The sequence below is a fragment of the Helianthus annuus genome, chromosome 2, assembly GCF_002127325.2.
Source record: "Helianthus annuus cultivar XRQ/B chromosome 2, HanXRQr2.0-SUNRISE, whole genome shotgun sequence".
NCBI lineage: Eukaryota > Viridiplantae > Streptophyta > Magnoliopsida > Asterales > Asteraceae > Helianthus > Helianthus annuus.
In genome coordinates this window covers 48,021,817-48,042,464 of record NC_035434.2, presented here as the reverse complement: position 1 = coordinate 48,042,464, position 20,648 = coordinate 48,021,817, and positions in this window count along the sequence as shown.

Here is a 20,648-nt window from a genome sequence, read left to right as displayed (position 1 = left end):
GAGATTCAAGCAGCACGACTGGGTTTTTACCCCTAGCTACCACAACTCTCCCATGCACCAGTCCTACCACAGCTCTCTTGTGCACTCACAGCATCACTCCCAGCAGCAGCTTCAGCAGCAGCCTCAGCAGCAGGATCCTTCTGAGAGATTCTGGCGCGACGTGGTCACTCCGCCGCCGCCACCACCGCCGGTTTTGCCACCTCCGCCTCAGAGGCAAAGGAGGAACGCCCGCATGTCTACACGAGGAGGGATACGCATTGGCACCCCTCGACATTCAGGTAGCAGCCGCTACTCGCCGCTTCACGAGGAGTCAGAGATGGGAGAATCTCAGCATCCCGTCTCAGAGGTGACTTCTGCGCCTATTGCGCCACCGCCACCACAGGATTTTGGGAACCCAATCCCTGCGTATGCTAGCGCAGCACAGTTCAACCCTTTCGAGCCGACTTTTCCCCCAGGATATGACTATACAGGGGATCCCTACTGGATAGCTTCAGGCTACAACCCTCTCAATCAGGAGAGTGCTTTTGGAGGTCCCTGGGCTACGGGACAATCAACTTTTGGGTACTTACCGCAAGGGTACCAGCAGCCGCAGCCTCCACAGCCACCGCAGTATCAGCCACCGCCGTCGGCGCCAATGATGTCGCCACCACAAGTCCAAGAAATCCTGCAAGGGATAAACGACGTGCGACGTGAGTTGCGACAGGAAATGCGGGAAGATCGCCGACACAACCACAGAATGTTCAAGAAGATGGTTGACTTGATCAAGGGTAAGGGTAAGAAGGATTATTAAATCCTTTGTTTGTTAGCTCATTTACTCATGTCCCTGCGAGGACATTTATTCCTGTATTCTACCCCTGCGTGGGTATATTTCTCTTGTTCTACCCCTGCGTGGGTATGTTGTTTCTGTTAACCCCTGCGTGGGTTTGTTTTGTCTGTTTGTTTGTTTTGTTTTGTTGTTATTTGGTTTAGCCCCTGCGTGGGCATGCTATTTGAGGAAAGTCCCGTTTAGGGCAAAGTTGTACTAGTTTACTTTATTTAAAATGGTTAATTTAAGCTTTCATTCTATCTATGTGCATGAATATAATATTCAAATAAATGAAAAATATCAATTATTATTTTGATTTACCATTTTAATAAGAATCTTAAAAAGGTAAAACCTAGCTTGATTGTCTTATTAAAAGGCCTGGCCAATATGGTAAAACCTGGTTTAAAAAGATTCAAATCTCTGTTAACATCTGTAAACATGTTAACATTCTTGGCCAAGCGTGATCCGTAAAATCACACAAGCCACCCTTTTTAATAAATTATCTACAGATTATATCTGTATACAAGTCTGATTATGACTTGATACCTACGGGTTATGACTATGTCATATAAAGCAAAATGGAAGTTGTGGATTATGACTCCCTGCCAAGCAAAGGATTATTTGTTTAATTATACAATTCTAATCCTATAAAATTCTAAATTTGAAATTTAGAAGTTGCCCGAAGTGACTAGGCCTATTGTGCCAATATATATATTTCATTCTATGATAAATGCTGTTAAAATGCTGAATGAAATTAAATAAATTAACTATTATGGTTATTAATACCATGGTTAATAAATCGTCAAGAACGATAATACTGTTAGGTTTCTAAATAGACCTTGTCCTTACTTTATTGTAGCTCTTAAAGCTACATGGCAAAATCGGAAGGAACAAACAGTCGTTCAGGGGAACACCCAGATAACACAAAGATTCACGTAACTGGTGCGGAACTGCAAGCACTAGTTGAAAATGCTGTTGCTAAGGCTATGGATAGGCAATTCAGGACCCGAACTGTATCGCATGTCAAGCCCAAGACTCATTCGGAGGCTCATAGCAAGCCGCCTTCTAAGAAAAATGAGCCGAAGAAGGATGATGAGGATAATCACTCCTCCAACCACAGCAGTGTCCTAAAACATGAAATCAAGCAGAAGCATGATACGCACAGTAAGTCCTGTACGTATAAGTATTTCGTTTCATGCAAACCCAGAGATTTTACTGGGGAAAAAGGAGCAGTTGACTGCATGACGTGGTTAGACGAGATGGATACGGTTGTTGATATCAGCGGGTGTGCTGATCGGGACGTAGTAAAGTATGTGTCCAGTCCTTTAAGGGAGATGCGCTAGCATGGTGGAAATCGCTCCTACAAGCTGCCGGTAAGGCCACACTGTACGATATGTCATGGGATCAGTTTGTAGCTCTGATCAAAGAAAATTTCTGCCCGCAACATGAGGTCGAGAGGATTGAGTCGGATTTCGTATCCCTAGTGATGAAGAACCTCGACTATCAGGCATATCTCACCACATTCAACACTTTATCTCGATTAGTGCCGTATTTGGTGACCCCGGAGCCGCGAAGGATTGCCCGTTTTAGTGGGGGTCTGGCACCAGAGATCAAGGCGAGCGTTAAGGCATCAAGGCCTACGACATTCAGATCAGTAACTGATCTATCCCTCTCCCTCACTCAAGATGTAGTCAGATTGAGAGCCCTTAAGAGCTTGGAGGAAAACAAAAGGAAACGTGAGGACGACACCTCACGAAGATCGGAGAAACGACACCGAGGGAACAACGACCATAGGAAAGGGTCGGGATTCAAGAAGGGAGATCATCAGTCGGGTGAGAAACCCAGATGCAAGGTTTGTAGGAAGCATCATTTTGGGAGATGCAGGCAGGAGTCTAGATCTCAATCTCAGCAGAAATTATGTGGGATTTGTAAGTCCCCGGATCATAAGGCATTAGATTGTAAGAAACTTAAGGATGCAACTTGTTATGGTTGCAATGAGAAAGGGCACATCCGACCTAATTGCCCAAAGAATGCTAAGAAAGCCGATGAGGGAAAGAAGACAAATGCAAGAGTCTCCAGAATGGACGCCAAGGAAGCAGTTCTTGATGACAACGTCATTACAGGTACTTTTCTTGTAAATGATGTTTTTGCTAGAGTTCTATTTGATTCAGGAGCAGATAAGTCATTTGTAGATGATAAGTTCTGTAAGTTGTTAAACCTACCTGTTAAAACCTTCAGTGTAAAGTATGAGGTGGAATTAGCCGACGGAACCATAGAAACCGCCTCGACTGTTCTAGATGGATGTGTTATATCCATTAGGAATCATTCTTTCCCGTTATCTTTGCTTCCCTTTAAGCTAGCCGGATTTGATATAGTAATAGGCATGGATTGGTTATCGCATAACCAAGCCCAGATCGTGTGCAATAGGAAGCAAGTGGTAGTGAAGACTCCGTCTGGTGAGTCACTTACTATCCAGGGAGATACCCAGCATGGATTGCCGGAGCAAGTTTCTATGCTCAAGGCATCCAGATGCCTGCAGAAGGGATGTGTCATTTATATGGCACAAGTTACTATTGACGAGCCAAAGCCAAAGATCGAAGACATCCCTGTTATCTCAGAATACCCTGAAGTATTCCCTGAAGAACTACCCGGGTTACCACCGGATAGGCAAGTGGAGTTTCGGATAGACATCATTCCGGGTGCAGCGCCTGTAGCAAGAGCACCATATAGGTTGGCACCAACGGAGATGAAGGAGTTAAGGACGCAATTAGATGATCTGTTAGCTAAGGGTTTTATTAGACCTAGCTCGTCTCCTTGGGGAGCGCCAATCTTGTTCGTTAAAAAGAAGGATGGATCGATGCGCCTGTGCATCGATTACCGTGAGCTTAACAAAGTCATTATTAAGAATAGATATCCGTTACCCAGGATCGACGATCTGTTCGATCAATTGCAAGGGGCAAGTTACTTTTCGAAGATCGATTTGAGATCGGCTTATCATCAGTTGAAGGTCAAGGATGAAGACGTGCACAAGACAGCGTTTAGGACTCGATATGGACATTACGAGTTCCTAGTGATGCCTTTTGGGCTCACTAACGCACCAGCAGCATTCATGGATCTCATGAATCGTGTCTGCAAGCCTTATCTGGATAAATTCGTTATTGTCTTTATTGACGACATCCTTATCTACTCGAAGAGCCAAACCGACCATGAGAAATACCTTCGTTGTATTCTCAAACTTCTGCATCAGGAGAAACTTTATGCCAAATTTTCGAAGTGTGAATTTTGGCTTTGAGAAGTCCAGTTTCTTGGACATGTGGTAAGCGAGCGTGGTATCCAAGTAGATCCCGCTAAAGTAGAAGCAGTCATGAATTGGCAGGAGCCGAAGACTCCTACAGAGATTCGCAGTTTCCTTGGATTGGCAGGATACTATAGGCGATTCATTGAGAACTTTTCAAGGATTGCTACGCCCCTAACTTCGTTGACTCGTAAGAAGATTAAGTTCGATTGGGGCCCTAAGCAGCAGGAATCCTTCGACATTTTGAAGAAGAAGTTAAGCAATGCGCCAGTGTTGACATTGCCCGATGGTATAGAAGAATTCGTGGTGTATTGCGATGCATCACACACTGGTATGGGTTGTGTACTCATGCAGAGAGGTAAAGTCATTGCCTACGCTTCTCGTCAGTTAAAGGTGCACGAGAAGAACTACACCACCCACGATTTGGAATTGGGTGCAGCTGTATTTGCATTAAAGCTGTGGAGACACTACTTGTACGGAACCAAGTGTATAATTTATTCGGATCACAAGAGTCTTCAACACTTGTTCAATCAGAAGGAATTGAACATGCGGCAAAGGCGATGGATGGAAACTTTAAATGATTACGACTGTGAGATAAGATACCATCCAGGCAAGGCAAATGTGGTTGCCGACGCCTTAAGCAGAAAAGAAAGGGTGAGACCGATCAGAATCAATGCCGAGCGCATTGAGATAAGGAATAATTTGAATGAAAGGGTGTTAGCTGCACAGAAGGAAGCTGTGTTGGAAGCTAACTATCCTAAAGAGAAGTTAGGAGTAACTGAGGAGCAGTTATCCTACGACAAGGATGGAATGCTACGACTAAACGGACGAATATGGGTTCCAGTTTATGGAGGACTTCGGGATGTTATCCTCCAGGAAGCCCACAGCTCTAAATATTCCGTTCATCCTGGAGCTGATAAGATGTACCAGGATCTGAAGTCAAACTACTGGTGGATTGGTTTGAAAAAGTCAGTAGCTGAGCATGTAGCAAAATGTTTGACTTGTGCGCAAGTCAAAGCTGAGCATCAGAAGCCGTCAGGTTTGCTTCAACAACCTGAAATTCCCAAATGGAAATGGGAAATGGTGACAATGGATTTCATCACCAAGTTACCAAGGACGAGAAAAGGAAATGATACCATATGGGTCATAGTTGATAGACTGACGAAGTCAGCTCATTTTCTACCCATCAAGGAGACGTATAGCTCCGATATGTTAGCTCAATTATACGTTGATAGGATTGTAGCGTTGCATGGTATACCTATATCTATTATCTCTGATAGAGATACTAGATATACGTGGCATTTTTGGAAGAGTTTCCAACAATCATTGGGCACTCGTTTGAATTTTAGTACGGCTTATCATCCTCAGACCGATGGTCAGAGTGAGCGTACTATTCAAACTTTGGAAGACATGCTGCGTGCATGTGCGATCGACTTGGGTGGTAGTTGGGATAAGAACCTACCACTAATTGAATTCTCCTACAACAATAGCTACCACTCCAGCATAAAAGCTGCGCCTTTTGAGGCCTTATACGGTAGGAAGTGTAGATCGCCCATCTGTTGGGCAGAAGTTGGAGATGTCCAGTTGTCAGGACCAGATATCGTTTTTGAGATGACGGACAAGATCGTGCAGATTCGCGATCATTTGAAAGCTGCCAGGGATAGGCAGAAGAGTTATGCGGATCCGAAGCGCAAAGATTTTCACTTCGATGTAGGTGATAAAGTGTTGCTTAAAGTATCGCCCTGGAAGGAGGTAATGCAATTTGGTAAGAAAGGCAAGCTAAGCCCGAGATACATAGGACCTTTCGAGATTGTCGAACGTGTCGGGTCAGTCGCTTATAAGTTAAACTTGCCTGAAGAACTTAGCGCTATTCATAATGTGTTCCACATCTGTAATCTGAAGAAGTGTTTCGCTAACGAATCACTGGTTATACCGCATACAGATATACACATAGATGAGAGTTTGAAGTTCGTGGAAAAACCGTTGTCGATTGAGGATCGACAGGTTAAGAAGCTCCGAAGAAAGTACATACCTATTGTTAAGGTCAAGTGGGATGCCCGTAGAGGTCCCGAATATACGTGGGAAGTGGAATCCACGATGAAAGAGAAATATCCTCATTTGATTCAGTAAATCTCGAGGTCGAGATTTCTTTTAAGGGGGTGAGGATGTAACACCTCGAAAAATTTCGTCCAATAATGCATTGACACGTGTCATAGACTTTGCATATGCGAAAACATACTTTAGAGGGACTAAAGTTGACAAACAGTGAAAACTATGGAACGTAAGGGTCCAAAGTGTCAACAAGGGATAAATAGACTCTATGACAACCCTACATAATGTTTATAACCTTAAACGGATGGATCATGGATCATACGAAGCGGAAATTGCACAAAAGTGAGGAATTACAAACTGCAGGGGCCAAAAGTGTCAACATGTTGAATTTATACCTCTGAGTGAACTTTTGGCAGACCCGAAGCTTTGTAATGCTAAAATATACTCACTAGAATATGTGGTAAAAATTTCATGAAGTTTCGTTATCGTATGAGAAAGTTATGGCCAAAACCGTACTTGAAGGGTTAAAAGCGTCAACGTCTAATTTCATGACTTTTCGGTTGAGCGCAAAGTTAACCTAGGACATTACCATGTTGGTAAATGTCTCAAGGTTCTTAAAAACCAAGTTTGGGGGTTTACGAGTCAAAATTAATAGCCAAAACCTCGTTTGCGAAGACAGGGACCAAAGCTGCCAAGTTTGAAAGATGTTTGGGTACTGCAGACCCCAGGCGGCCCGCCTGGGCTGCCTAATGCGGGCCGCATGCCCCTGCCAGATGCAGAATTCGCGAATTAGGCCATTTTTGGGTCCGAATTTGAGTGCAAAACAGCTGTGATCACCTCCATTTCTCACCAATAAGATTACATGCATGTTGGGACACTTGTAATGCTCCTACAACACCTGATTTCTCCATAAAATCTGATCAAAGCTCCATTTTATTGAGTTCTTGTGTTAGTAACAAGAACACTCTCAACTATCAAAACTTCACAAAGCATTCCAGGAGCATTCTGATCGGCAAGACCACTTCCAAGTCCTATCTAAGCTTCATTAGGACCTTTGTAAGCCTTCATATCATCCTCTAATTCGTTCTAGCTTTGATTATTAGCAAAAAGTCAATCCATTGTTCATATAGTTTGACTTTTCGATTAAACGAATTTGGCTCTGTCATTTCTCAAATTGAAACCACTTATAAGTTGGTATTTATGTGGGAAACAAACCCTCAAAAGGGTATTCTCTGATTCCCACTCTAAGCATGCTATTTGTCGAGTCAAAGTTGTTCTTAAAAAGTCAACAGAAATTGTTTTTGTGAAATATAGCGTAAATGGTAATGAAGATGACATGCAATCAGTTTGATCATCAAAAATAGCTTTATAATAAATATAAGAATATGTTTTACCATGATCAACTCGACAATCTTTAGTATAAACTCGGATCGGAACCGAAAGTCTTATAAAACGACTTTTTCGTTGACTCTCGATTCGGATCCATGCATGCATGTTTGAGATCTGTATTGGAGTTTATTTTTGACCATTTTTTTATTTAAGTGTAACTCTCTGGAATTTTTACAACTTGAGTCTATGCTTAACCGATTCATATGCATGTTTCCGATTTATGCTTAAAGTTGACTATTTTGCCCTTTTTGATATAAAACATGATTGTTGGAAAAGTGAAAGAGTAGAAATCTTTATTTCTGATTTATAAACTTGCACCGAAAATTTGAGATCAGTTGGTGGTCCAGATTTTGAGTTATGGCCGATATCGTAAAACTACATCTTTATGTTAAATAAACGGCGCATTTAGCGTATAACCTATTTCAGGCCACTTTTCAATATAAAACTTTTTACCCACTGATGTTATATAATATTTTGGGATTTTTGAAGATTTTTATTTAATTTTCGGCTGATCGTATCATAGATCGCTAAGTCGATTCGGTTAATGCCGGTTTTGATCGTTTAAGCCATAAAATGAGTTTTATGCATCCTTTTGACCCCAAACCTTTTTCTACTGATTTTATTTGTTAAATAAAGTATTTTGAGCATTCTGGGAATATAAAAATCTCAGCTTTCTTTTAAAAACCCGGAAACGGCTCTAAATCGCATTTTTAAGCGTTTTTAGCGCATAGTAAGCGTTATACTCATATTAAACATATAAGATTCATACCTACTGATGTATTTAGCATATTTTCATATAATAACAGTAAGTATAAGTTTATGAACCCAGATTTCCAGTTTTGACATTTTTAGCCCTTGTGAAATTACCAAAATACCCCTACGGTGCATAGTTTGATTTTAAATGATAAGTTTTGTATATGGGTCATACCCTACTGTTATAATATGTCAAACTATGTATATTTACTGTATAAATCAGACCCGTAACTCAGATTTCCAATTTAACTCTTTTATAATCTTTTAAATGACCAAAATGCCCTTCTAAGGCATAAATTGAGTTTAAAATAATTCGGGGCATAATAGAACATAACTTGCTGATATTATATCATATTTAAAGCATATTATCTCAGGGAACTTGCATATGACTCTTTTGCCTACCCGTAACGCCCTTTTAGCGATCGGTTCGGTTTATGTAACTAGTTTGCATAAATTGACCGAAACGGGTCAAACGTTATCATTTTTATCTCAAAATCCAGAATGTATTTAGTATACCCATATTATACAAGTATTCAAACTTGTCGGGTCTAAATCACATTCTATCCGGTCTTTCGCTTAATCGTGCGCTTAAACCGTATCGTCCTTAAAACTAACCGGTCTAAGCTTAGGATTAAATAAAGACCCGTTAGGAATCTAAAAGGTTATTATAAACCTTTGTTCCAGATTAGGAGGCCCAGTAAAAGCTATCTACACTTACCAATTGTGATTCATACTTACTCAGGTAAATACATTTTGTCTTATTTTCCCTATACGGGCTTGGGGTACGGTATATAGAATACCGCTTGATCGAGCATTCAAATCTTGCACCCTTGGGTATGCAATTGGAATAGTTTGTCCGGCTCGTTTAAACAGTCTTGTTTTACTTTAAGCATTTGGGGGGTTATTGACCGTGTCCCGGATATCCTTGGCATTATCTTACGAGATGGCCACGACCAGAGCACGGGGTGTAGGCGTACACCCGTCGTGTATAACTCTTTAATGTGGTGTGTCATTTAATCTTTAACCCGGACAAGATCCCGGGCTACCAAACGTACGAGTAGCATGTAATTCGTTCACAAGTTTATATTGCATAATTATCCCAAGTTAATAAAAATATTTATGCCATGTGCATTTAAATCAATTTTCAATCATTTTCAAAATGAGTCAGTTAATTTGTATTTACCAGTGTAAACTGACGTATTTACCCAAAAGGTTAAGTGCAGGTACTATACGTACTAGGCTGGCTGTTTCCTAAAGAGCGTCCACAATAGTCTCGCAAGCTCGGACGACAATAAACTTTTGAACAATATTTCTTATTTTATTTGATCCGCCTGTGGATCCGTTTCAACTACTTGTGATATTTATTATTACATTTTAAATAAAGTTGAAATGAATCTATTTCTGCTTCCGCTGTGCATTATTATGTTGTGTTGTTTGTCTATGACGATGCCAACTACGTCACTGTACCCCACACCGGGCCCACCGGTGACACGTGGAGGTCGGGGTGTGACATAAATGCATGCTACCCTAAACAATCAAAGTTTTGATTTTTGTGTGTAAGTATTTCGAGTAACGTGTATCAACCAACACTTGTGTATGTTTAAAACCAAAATTGTTGACTCATTGTTTTCGGCAACGGTTGGAACCCATATTCGAGTACTAGGCATTCTGTGTGTATTCAACGTCTTATGATTCTAAGTCCCCAGAAGAAATTGAGGTTAGAGCCTAGGTATCTCTACAGAAACCTAATTCGCTGTAACCTATAGCTCTGATACCAATCTGTCACACCCCGAAATATCAGAGCATGGAGTGACTGGACCGGTATCTTCATTGCACAGCGGAAGCAAAAAGCTAAGACTTCTAGAAATTGAACGCTTGCTAAGTACTCGAATTCCCATGGGTTCTCCTATTCTAACTGTTCCATAGTTTCGAAAAATGTAACATGAGAAAGAACATGCGAAAAAGTCAACATAAAGTTGAACGAGTTCATAGTTTGTCTTGAAAAGATTTAAAATAAATCTTTTGGATAACCGGTTTTAAAGTTTTTGAGAAAATGTAGTAAAATTATTTTCTTGGCATGATATATGAAAAACTGTGAGTCTAGCCCACAATAGTCTTTGTGCATTGCACGAGAGAGAGTGGGCCGAGCCCAAACGAACCTTTATAAGCAGGATCAGCGCGTCCTGTTACTTAGGTATAATTTGAAAAACATTACCAAAGTTTGTAAATATCTGTATTTGTGAGTTTACGTCAAATGAATCTTAAAAACATTTGAAAGTTCAGTTTCTAAGTAGGTATATAATGCGTCTATGAACATGTTGATCATTAATGTGTAGCTAAGACATTAATATGTGTGCCGACATAGGAAGCACTCAACCCGGTAGACGATTTAAGTGTCGATTCACTTCGACAGGGACACAAAAGCACTCTAAGTGGCCGCACAAGGACCGTGAGTGGGGCTCGTCCGTACCTGATAGATCTACCCCCTGTTCCGTGGTCCTTAAAAGGATTAATGGTGCCTAATAGCGCCTATTCGCATGTGATCCAAGAGTTCATTCCATAGCTTAATCATACCATAGTTAACATGTATTTCAAAAGAAAAAGGGGGACATAAACCCATTGGGTTGTCTCGTGGTTCATACGCAGAACAACCCAGTCCCGTTGTAGTAACTAGGACATTCCTGTCACTAGTCACGAAAATCATGCACGTTTGTGAAAATACGCGTTTGTTTTGTAAAACCGGTATGTTTAGTATAAACCGTTCGTAAACCATTTGAGTTCCTTGAAATCCATTCGCAATATGGTTTAGAAATATGAGTTTTTATTCAACGAAAAGTTATTTACTTTTGCAAAACTTGCATGTCTTTCCACCCCCGAAAACATTTATAAAAATGTAAAACAGTAAAATCTTGGATACAGTTTTACATGCTTGTCATACATGTAGGGCCGGTTTGTAAGCCGGACATGATTAACAGACTCACCACGTATAGAACCCACAAAGGAGTTATCCCCCAACTTGTGGGTAAATTAATATTTAGCATTTGCATCTGTCGGGTGCATGCCTGCACCCCGTGCATAGGTCGTGGCCATTAGTAACTTAAATGAGCCAAGGATATCCAGGTCGTTAACCCCCAAATGTTTATGTTATCAAACAATACAGATTAAAACGGGTTATGCGGATTTATTAAATCACAATCCGACCTAATAATCCCATACCCGACCAAGCGGCATTAATATACCGTATCCCAAGCCCGTATAGAGAAAATAAGTTAAAAGTATTTACCTGATGTAGCAGTAAATCCCTAAAGTTCCTGAAAGGCACTTTTTACCGGAAGCTATAAATCTGTATAAAAGGTTTAATTATCTATTAGGATGCTAACGGGTCTTTACCTAAGTCAAAGACTTAGACCAACTAGCTAGAAAGAAACCTTACGGACCTAACCGGTAGATTAAGCGGAGATCGGGATAGAATGTGATTTAGACCCGACAAGCTTGGATACTTGTATAATATGGGTAAACTAAACACATTCTGGAAGATGAGGTTTTTATGACAAAGTTAAGCCCGTTTCGGCTATTTTACGTAAACTAGTCACGTAAGCCGTTTCGAACGCGTAAATGCGTAACGGGTAACCGGACAAGTTATAAACAGGTCTTAATCATTATTATGCTCAAAATATGTTAATATAACAGTAGTATATCAACATTTATGCCCAAAAGCAAATTAAACCAAAATAAGTCCCATGAGGGCATTTTGGTTATTTTACATAGACTTTTAAAAGCTAAAAATAGGTTCCTGAGTTTAAAACTTTAACTTACTGTAATATTATGTAAATTAACTTAAAACATCAGTAGGTTATGGGTTTTAAATGATAAATATAGTTTTGACCCATACTAGGTGCTAAAAACGCTAAATATGTGATTTAAAGGGCTAATATGGTAAAAATAGGAAATCTGATATTTTGGTCAGTTTATAAGGTTCAAAATAATACATTTATCGTTTAGGATCAGTAGCAAAAAGTTTGGCTTCAAAATATTATGTAAAACTCAATTTATGCATGAAAAGGGTAAAATCGGTAATTACCGGAATTAGGCTATAATCTTATGTTAAGTTCAGTTTAAAAATAAATAAAAATCTTCAAAAATCCCAAAATAATATTTAACATCAGTAGGTAAAAAGATTGGTGTCAAAAATTGGGTCTAGATGGACCTTATGCTAAATACGCTTTTTAATTACTAAGTAGTTCCTTAATTACGATATTTAGCATAACTCTCATTCTAGACCTCAAACTGATGTCAAACTTTCGGGGCATGTCTAAATATCAGTAGCAAAGGTTTTAGTTCATTCATATTGCTAAAAACCTCGGTTTTATGCAAAAAGGGCGTTTTACGCATTAATGAGCATAATTACGATCAAGAGCATAATTTACAAACGATTAGGCACTATGTAATATAACTTCAGAGAGTTATACTACAATGTGATATGGTCCTAATGGAAGCTTAAAACATGGAAGAAATAAGCTTGATTGGGTCAGAATTAAAACATGGAAGAAATAAGCTTTTGTGACTTTCGGTTATAATCTGCCCTTAGACGATTAATTGTCGGATTAGGACTGATAAAACAAGTTTATATAGTCATTACCGAGTCATTAGAATGTTACAACATAATTTAGAACCTCAGGTTTATTAATTTGAATCATTTTTGCCAATTCTGTCCAGTTTGACTTTTTGTCAAACTACTTTGACCCGACAATTAATCAGTCAAACGAGATAATTAGGAGACACCCTTTCAGGGGTTAATCACCTATACTAATGTGGTTTCATAACCACTTTCAATTTGATCAGTGGTTAAGCCACATGTAATTAAAATGAAAGTCAAACTGAAACTACTAAAAGTTTGACTTTAAAGCAATTAATCCAAATTAAACAACTAAATAAGTAATTAGAAGCTTACTTAAGGTCCTAACAATCTTTTCTACCCTTGAAAGTCTTCATCAAGTCCTTGCAATGCTCCAGGAGTTGATTTGAGATTGTTTACAAATGAAGTGCTCATGAACTCAATACTAGAGCTCCTTATATAGTGAAATTCTAAGTTCCAAGATCATTGCAGCTGTTGTTGGAGGCCCTAGGATCACTCCAGGTGTCCTAGTGGTTTATAAAAACCATCCAAGAGTCCAAGGTTTCGGAAATTATGTGTTAGAGTCGGTTTAACAGCTTAACATACATCTGTCTATAATTTCTGCCCAGCGACGAGCTTACGGACCGTAAGCTAGACATCTTGCGGACCGTATTCGAATCTTACGGACCGTAAGCCTCAATCCATGCGGTCGGTAACCGAACTTAATTTGCAACGCCCAGTTACCACCTTACGGACCGTGAGCCTAGGGCCATACGGTCCGTAACCGTTGACCAGAGGACAAAATTTTTATAACTTTTATACACTTCACCATGCATTTCTATTGTCCGAATCTTGACCCATAATTCAGTACAGTAGTCCATATGACCAGTTCTGAATGCCCAATAACAATGCCATGCAATTGTGTTTCCTTGTACTTAAAGAAGTTGTCCAAACATGAAGGTTTTGTCGGCTTTTCATATGAACTTCAAATTTTTGAATTGAAGTATGAACTATTATTAGTAGCCGAGGTTTAACCTCCCTAATAGCCATTTATCAACGTGTTAATATAATTTATAAAGCTTTCGGGAATTATTCAAAAAGGTCATTCAGAGGTAAACTTAACATGTTGACATGTTTAATTCCCGTAGCCCTATATATATATATATATTTTTATATGTATACATGCAATGGCTTCTTGTATTCAATTAACCTTTCGATTAAGGACAAATCTTCCACGAAGTATCAATCAGAGGCTCAAGTTTGGGCATGTTGACCTTTTAAGTCCTTCACGAGGATACACTTGTTTAAAGTTCGGGACACGTGTCTATATATAACTGGACATGTTTTTACGTGGTGTTACATCCTCACCCCCTTTAAAGAAATCTCGACCCCGAGATTTTACTGAAATAAGTGAGGGTACTTCTGTTTCATAGTGGATTCCACTTCCAACGTATACTCAGGACCTCTACAAGCGTCCCACTTAACCTTTACTATAGGTACATACTTTCTTCGGAGCTTTTTAACCTGTCGATCCTCGATCGATATAGGTTTCTCAATGAACCTTAAGCTTTTATCAACTTGCACATCCTTATGAGACATTGCTAAAGATTCATCGGCTAAACATTTCTTGAAATTACAAACGTGGAACACATCATGAATTCCATTCAGCTCTTCTGGCAATCTTAGCCTATATGCTACACTGCCAACACATTCGAGGATCTCAAATGGTCCGATATATCTAGGGCTCAACTTGCCCTTTTTACCAAAACGCATCACACCTTTCCAGGGTTACACTTTTAATAACACTTTGTCACCTACTTCAAATTTTAGAGGCTTTCGCCTCATGTCAGCATAGCTTTTCTGCCTATCTCTGGCAGCTTTTAGGCGATCTCGAATTTGGAAAATTTTATCTGCCGTTTCAAGGACTATATCTGGTCCTGATATCTGAGCTTCTCCTACTTCTGCCCAACAGACAGGCGTTCTGCATTTCCTACCGTATAATGCTTCAAAAGGCGCAGCCTGAATGCTGGTATGATAACTGTTGTTATAGGAGAACTCAATCAATGGCAGGTGGTCATCCCAACTACCACCCAAATCAATAACGCATGCACGAAGCATGTCTTCTAATGTTTGAATAGTACGCTCACTCTGACCATCAGTCTGAGGATGGTAAGCAGTACTAAAGTTTAAACGAGTGCCCAATGATTGTTGAAAACTTTTCCAAAAGTGAGAGGTGTATCTAGTATCTCTATCAGAGATAATAGCCACCGGTACTCCATGAAGAGCTACGATCTTATCAACATACAACTGGGCTAACTTATCGGAGCTATGAGTCTCCTTGATGGGTAAGAAATGAGCTGACTTTGTCAGTCTATCAACAATAACCCATATAGTGTCATTTCCGTGCCTTGTTTTGGGTAACTTGGTTATAAAATCCATGGTTACCATTTCCCATTTCCAAGTGGGAAGTTCCGGCTGTTGTAGAAGACCTGATGGCTTTTGATGTTCAGCTTTAATCTGAGCACATGTCAGGCACTTAGCTACATGGGTTGCAATAGATTTCTTCAAACCTATCCACCAATAATTGGCCTTTAAATCTTGATACATCTTGTCACCTCCCGGGTGAACCGAATACTTAGAATTGTGGGCTTCCTGAAGGATCACATCCCGAAGTCCTCCTTGAATGGGAACCCAAATTCTGCCGTTCATTCTAAGTATTCCATCTTCCAGGTGTTAACTGTTCCGCAGTTACACCTAACTTTTCATTTGGAAGATTATCTTCCAATACAGCATCTTTTTGTGCAGCGAACAACCTTTCATTCAAATTATTCTTTAACTCAATGCTCTTTGCATTGATCCTAATTGGCTTAACTCTTTCCTTTCGGCTTAGAGCATCTGCGACCACATTCGCCTTACCGGGATGGTAGCGAATCTCGCAATCGTAATCATTTAAAGTTTCCATCCAACGGCGTTGTCTCATATTGAGCTCTTTCTGATTGAACAAGTGTTGGAGACTTTTGTGATTCGAGTAGATTACGCATTTTGTTCCATACAAATAGTGTCTCCACAACTTTAGTGCGAATACCGCAGCACCCAATTCCAAATCATGAGTGGTGTAGTTCTTTTCATGCACTTTCAGTTGTCTCGATGCATAGGCAATTACATTGCCTCGCTGCATAAGTACACACCCCATACCCGTGTGTGAAGCATCGCAATATACAACAAAGTCTTCAACTCCTTCAGGTAATGACAAAACCAGAGCATTGCTCAATTTTTGCTATAAAGTTTCAAAAGATTCCTGTTGCTTGGGACCCCAGATAAATTTCACATTCTTGCGGGTCAAGGAAGTCAATGGTGCTGCTATTCTTGAGAAGTTCTCAATGAATCTCCTATAATATCCTGCTAAACCCAGAAAGCTGCGAATTTCTGTAGGTGTCTTAGGCGCTTCCCAATTCATTACAACCTCTACTTTGGCGGGATCTACTTGAATACCGTGTTCACTGACCACATGTCCAAGGAACTGGACTTTGCGAAGCCAAAACTCACACTTAGAGAATTTGGCATACAGCTTCTCCTGTCGAAGCAGTTCTAAAATGCATCGAAGGTGCTTTTCATGCTCCACTTGGCTACGCGAGTAGATAAGTATGTCGTCTATAAAAACAATGACAAACTTATCTAAATATGGTTTGCAGACTCTATTCATGAGGTCCATGAATGCTGCAGGCGCATTGGTGAGCCCAAAAGGCATCACTAAGAACTCAAAGTGTCCATATCTTGTTCTGAATGCCGTCTTCGGAACATCTTCGGTTCGAACTTTAAGTTGATGATACCCAGATCTCAAATCTATCTTTGAGAAGTAACTCGCTCCTTGGAGTTGATCGAACAAGTCATCGATCCTGGGTAAAGGATAACGATTCTTGATCGTTACCTTATTTAGTTCCCGGTAATCAATGCATAAACGCATTGATCCATCCTTCTTCTTCACAAACAAAATTGGAGCTCCCCAAGGCGACGAGCTGGGTTGAATGAAACCTTTTTCCAATAATTCATCCAGTTGAGTTCTGAGTTCTTTCATTTCGGTAGGCGCCACACGATACGGAGCTCGTGCAATAGGCGCAGATCCAGGGAGAATGTCGATCCTGAATTCTATTTTCCTCTCAGGAGGTAATCCAGGTAACTCGTCAGGAAAGACATCGGGATACTCTACAATAATTGGGATGTCCTCAATCTTCGGCTTTGGATCATTCATCGACACTTGTGCCATGTAAATGACACATCCACCCTTCAAACACTGGGATACCTTAAGAATAGACACGTTGCTTGGCAACCCATATTGCGTATCTCCTTGGATAGTGACTGACTCACCGGAGGGGGTTTTGATAATGATAAGCTTTTTGTCACAGGCAATTTGAGCTTGGCTATGTGACAACCAATCCATGCCTAAAACTATATCAAAACCAGCCAATTTCATTGGCAGGAGGGACAGCGGAATAGAATGGTTCTTGATGGATATTGAACATCCATCAAGAAGAGTTGAGGCGGATTCTAAGGTACCATCAGCGAGTTCTACCTCATATTTTATGTCTAGAGTCTTAATAGGCAAATTCAATAACTTACAGAACTTATGATCTACAAAGGACTTATCAGCACCGGAATCAAATAAGACTCTAGCATAAATATTATTGATGAGGAAGGTACCTGTTATGACGTTATCATCAGTCACCGCTTCCTTTGCCTGCATTTGGAACACTCGGGCATTGTTCTTCTTAGCCTCTTCAGGCTTCTTCGCATTCTTGGGGCAATTGGTCTTAATATGCCTCTTTACATTGCAACCATAACAGGTTGCATCCTTGATGTTTCGGCAATCAACAGACTTGTGCCCTTTCTTCTTGCAAATCCCACACGGTTTGGCCTGTGGGTCCCGGTTGCACTTGCCAAAGTGCCTCTTATGGCAAGTCTTGCATCTGGGCTTGTCACCAGTCTGCCCCTTCTTGGAACCAGAGTTCCATTTTCCTTTCTTATTCGACTGAGAGGACTGATCATCCTCTCTCTTCCTCTTCCCCTCTTCAGAATTTTTCTTCGCCCTGCTCCTCACAATATCCAAAGTGAGGGATAGTGATAGATCCACAACAGATCTATAGGTGGTTGGCTTAGAAGCCTTCACATTTCCCTTAACCTCAGGGGCCAAACCACCAATAAAACGCGCGATGCGCTTCGGCTCAGGGGTGACTAAATATGGTACCAACCTGGACATGGAATTGAAACTTGTCACATAGGATCTACAATCTAGATCCTTCATTACGAGAGTGAGAAAATCAGTCTCCACACGCTCTACTTCGTGTTGAGGACAATAAGTTTCCTTAACCAAATCGACAAACTTCTCCCAGGAAAGGTTATACAAATGGACTTTCCCGGTGGACTGTACAAGTGCTTTCCACCACGTAAGGGCATCGCCCTTAAAAGATTGGGAGACGAACATAACTACATCTTTCTTAGCGCAGCCGCTAATGTCTATCACCGTCTCCATCTCATCTAACCATTTCATACAGTCTATCACCCCTTTTTCTCCTGTAAAATCCCTCGGCTTACAGGAAACAAAATACTTGTAGGTACAACCCTTGGTGTACCTAGGGGTCGGCTCAAGATCTATCTGTCTTTTGGGTATACTACCCTGGTTAGATGAATGCACTGACTCACTCTTCTTATGAGTGTGAGATTGAGAATGAGTTTTCGAGTGAGTTTGTGACCGAACGATACTCGGCTCCTTAAACTTACCATCAACCGCTTGAGAGACTGCAGCGGTGATCATAGCTTGTAATTCTGCACCAGTAATGTTAATTCTGGTATTGCCCTGTGCTGGATGACTGTTTACTTCGTCGGAGCCAGCCATTTCTGAATGCTATAACATAGACAATAATAGTAATTTAAATTACATATAAGTTCATCGCATTGATGATTCATTGGTCATGGTATTATTAAACAATTTAGACCATTTCAAAACATAACTAAAAGTTTACATAATGCGTTATTCTACACATTATTAGACAGGAGAAAGATAGAAATTTCACAACTGTCAATGTCATAGAAGACATTTTACCTATCATTAAGCTTGTTTTAAAGGACATTAAAATAGCTTAAAAGCTTGTCACAAGAACGAGTTGAGATTCTAATTAATGATCTCAAAAATCAGTGATCTTTTAAGGTCTGGACCAAGTTCATTGCCTTTTTGACAAGAAGTTTATGAATCGTACTTTCATTGTCATTTTACACCTTTGCTTAAAGCATGCATCTCAAATGGATGTCTTGGTGTATTCATCACACTGATATTTTCTAGCCAGGATTCGTATTGATCATTTTGGCTTTATATGACTTGGAAGGGTCCAAGTACCTTTTGGAAGCTTGTGTGGTTTCTCGTACCGCACGGCTAGGAAGGTTAACATATTTTCAGATGTTAATAGAGAATTGCTATCTTAAAAAAGGTTGTACCATCATAGCCATCTAATGTTTTGGCTAGGTTATACCTCTAAGAGTTTCTTTGGCAGATAAATTATAAATTGAAAGGAAATAACATGGTGTAATAAAATACATAATTAAAACCAAAGTTAAAACTTCATTACGAAGAAAACGAATACAACCGCCCTAAACGGGACTTAAGAAAAGACAAACCACCCGTGCAGGGGTATACAGAAATGAAAATAAGTCCACGCAGGGACTTAATACAGAAATCACACAAATGTCCACGCAGGGACATGATTACAATAAACAAGAAACAAAACAACCCTCTATTTCTTCTTCCCCTTGATAAGGTTGGCGAGGCCTTTCATGAAGCTAGTATGCCTCTCCTTGTTCTTCTTAGTTTTATGCTCAACCTTATCTAACCTCTCTAAGATTTCCTGAGTTTGTTGCTGCTGCTGTAGTTGCTGGGAAGGAGGTGGCTGATATGGAGGATACTGATAACCCTGAATTGGGTAGTCAGTTGGAGGCATAGGAGGGTAAGAAGAAGGATAAAGGTGGTGATACTACGCAGCCGTAAGATATGGGTCATGAGTTCCATAGCCCAATGGATATCCTGACGGGTCTCCATAAGGATTATACCCAGAAGAACCTGGGTATGCCGGAATTGGGTTATCAAATCCCACAGGCGGCATAGGTGGTGCATAAGAAGCTTGCGGAGGATTATCCTCCGATGCCGCGTTTGAGGGCCCACCCATCTGAGGGTCCTCTGGAATAGGGGGGATAGGAACTCGACCCTCGAGGAGAACTAAAACGGGGTCCTCCTCTAACGGACATGCGAGCGTTCCTCCTTTGCCTCGGAGGCTCGGGTGGTGGTTGTGGTGGCTGCTGCGATGGCTCCTCTACCGGGAGTGGTTGTGGTGAGACAGCTTGAAGTTGAGGATCATCTAAAGGTGGTTGAGCCAGAGAGCTATGGTAAGATGGGGTAAAGAACCAGTCATAGGTAGCCATCCTCTCTTGGAAGGAGTCGGGTCCACGATAAGGAGATCCTTGAAATGGAGACCCACTAGATATGCTGATAGGGTGGCCCGGGGTTCCTGTTTGTATCTCCGGGTCGGGGTCATCATCCATCTCCATTTCCTGAGAGAAATGATCCTTAGGGCCCAATGGGTTATAGCCAAGGAAGTCGTTCACATAGTCGGCTGGGTTGAATTGTCTTGGAGAGTAGGGGGATTCGGAATGATGAAATGAATGAGATTGCAAAGAGTTATGCGGTGGGTATGATT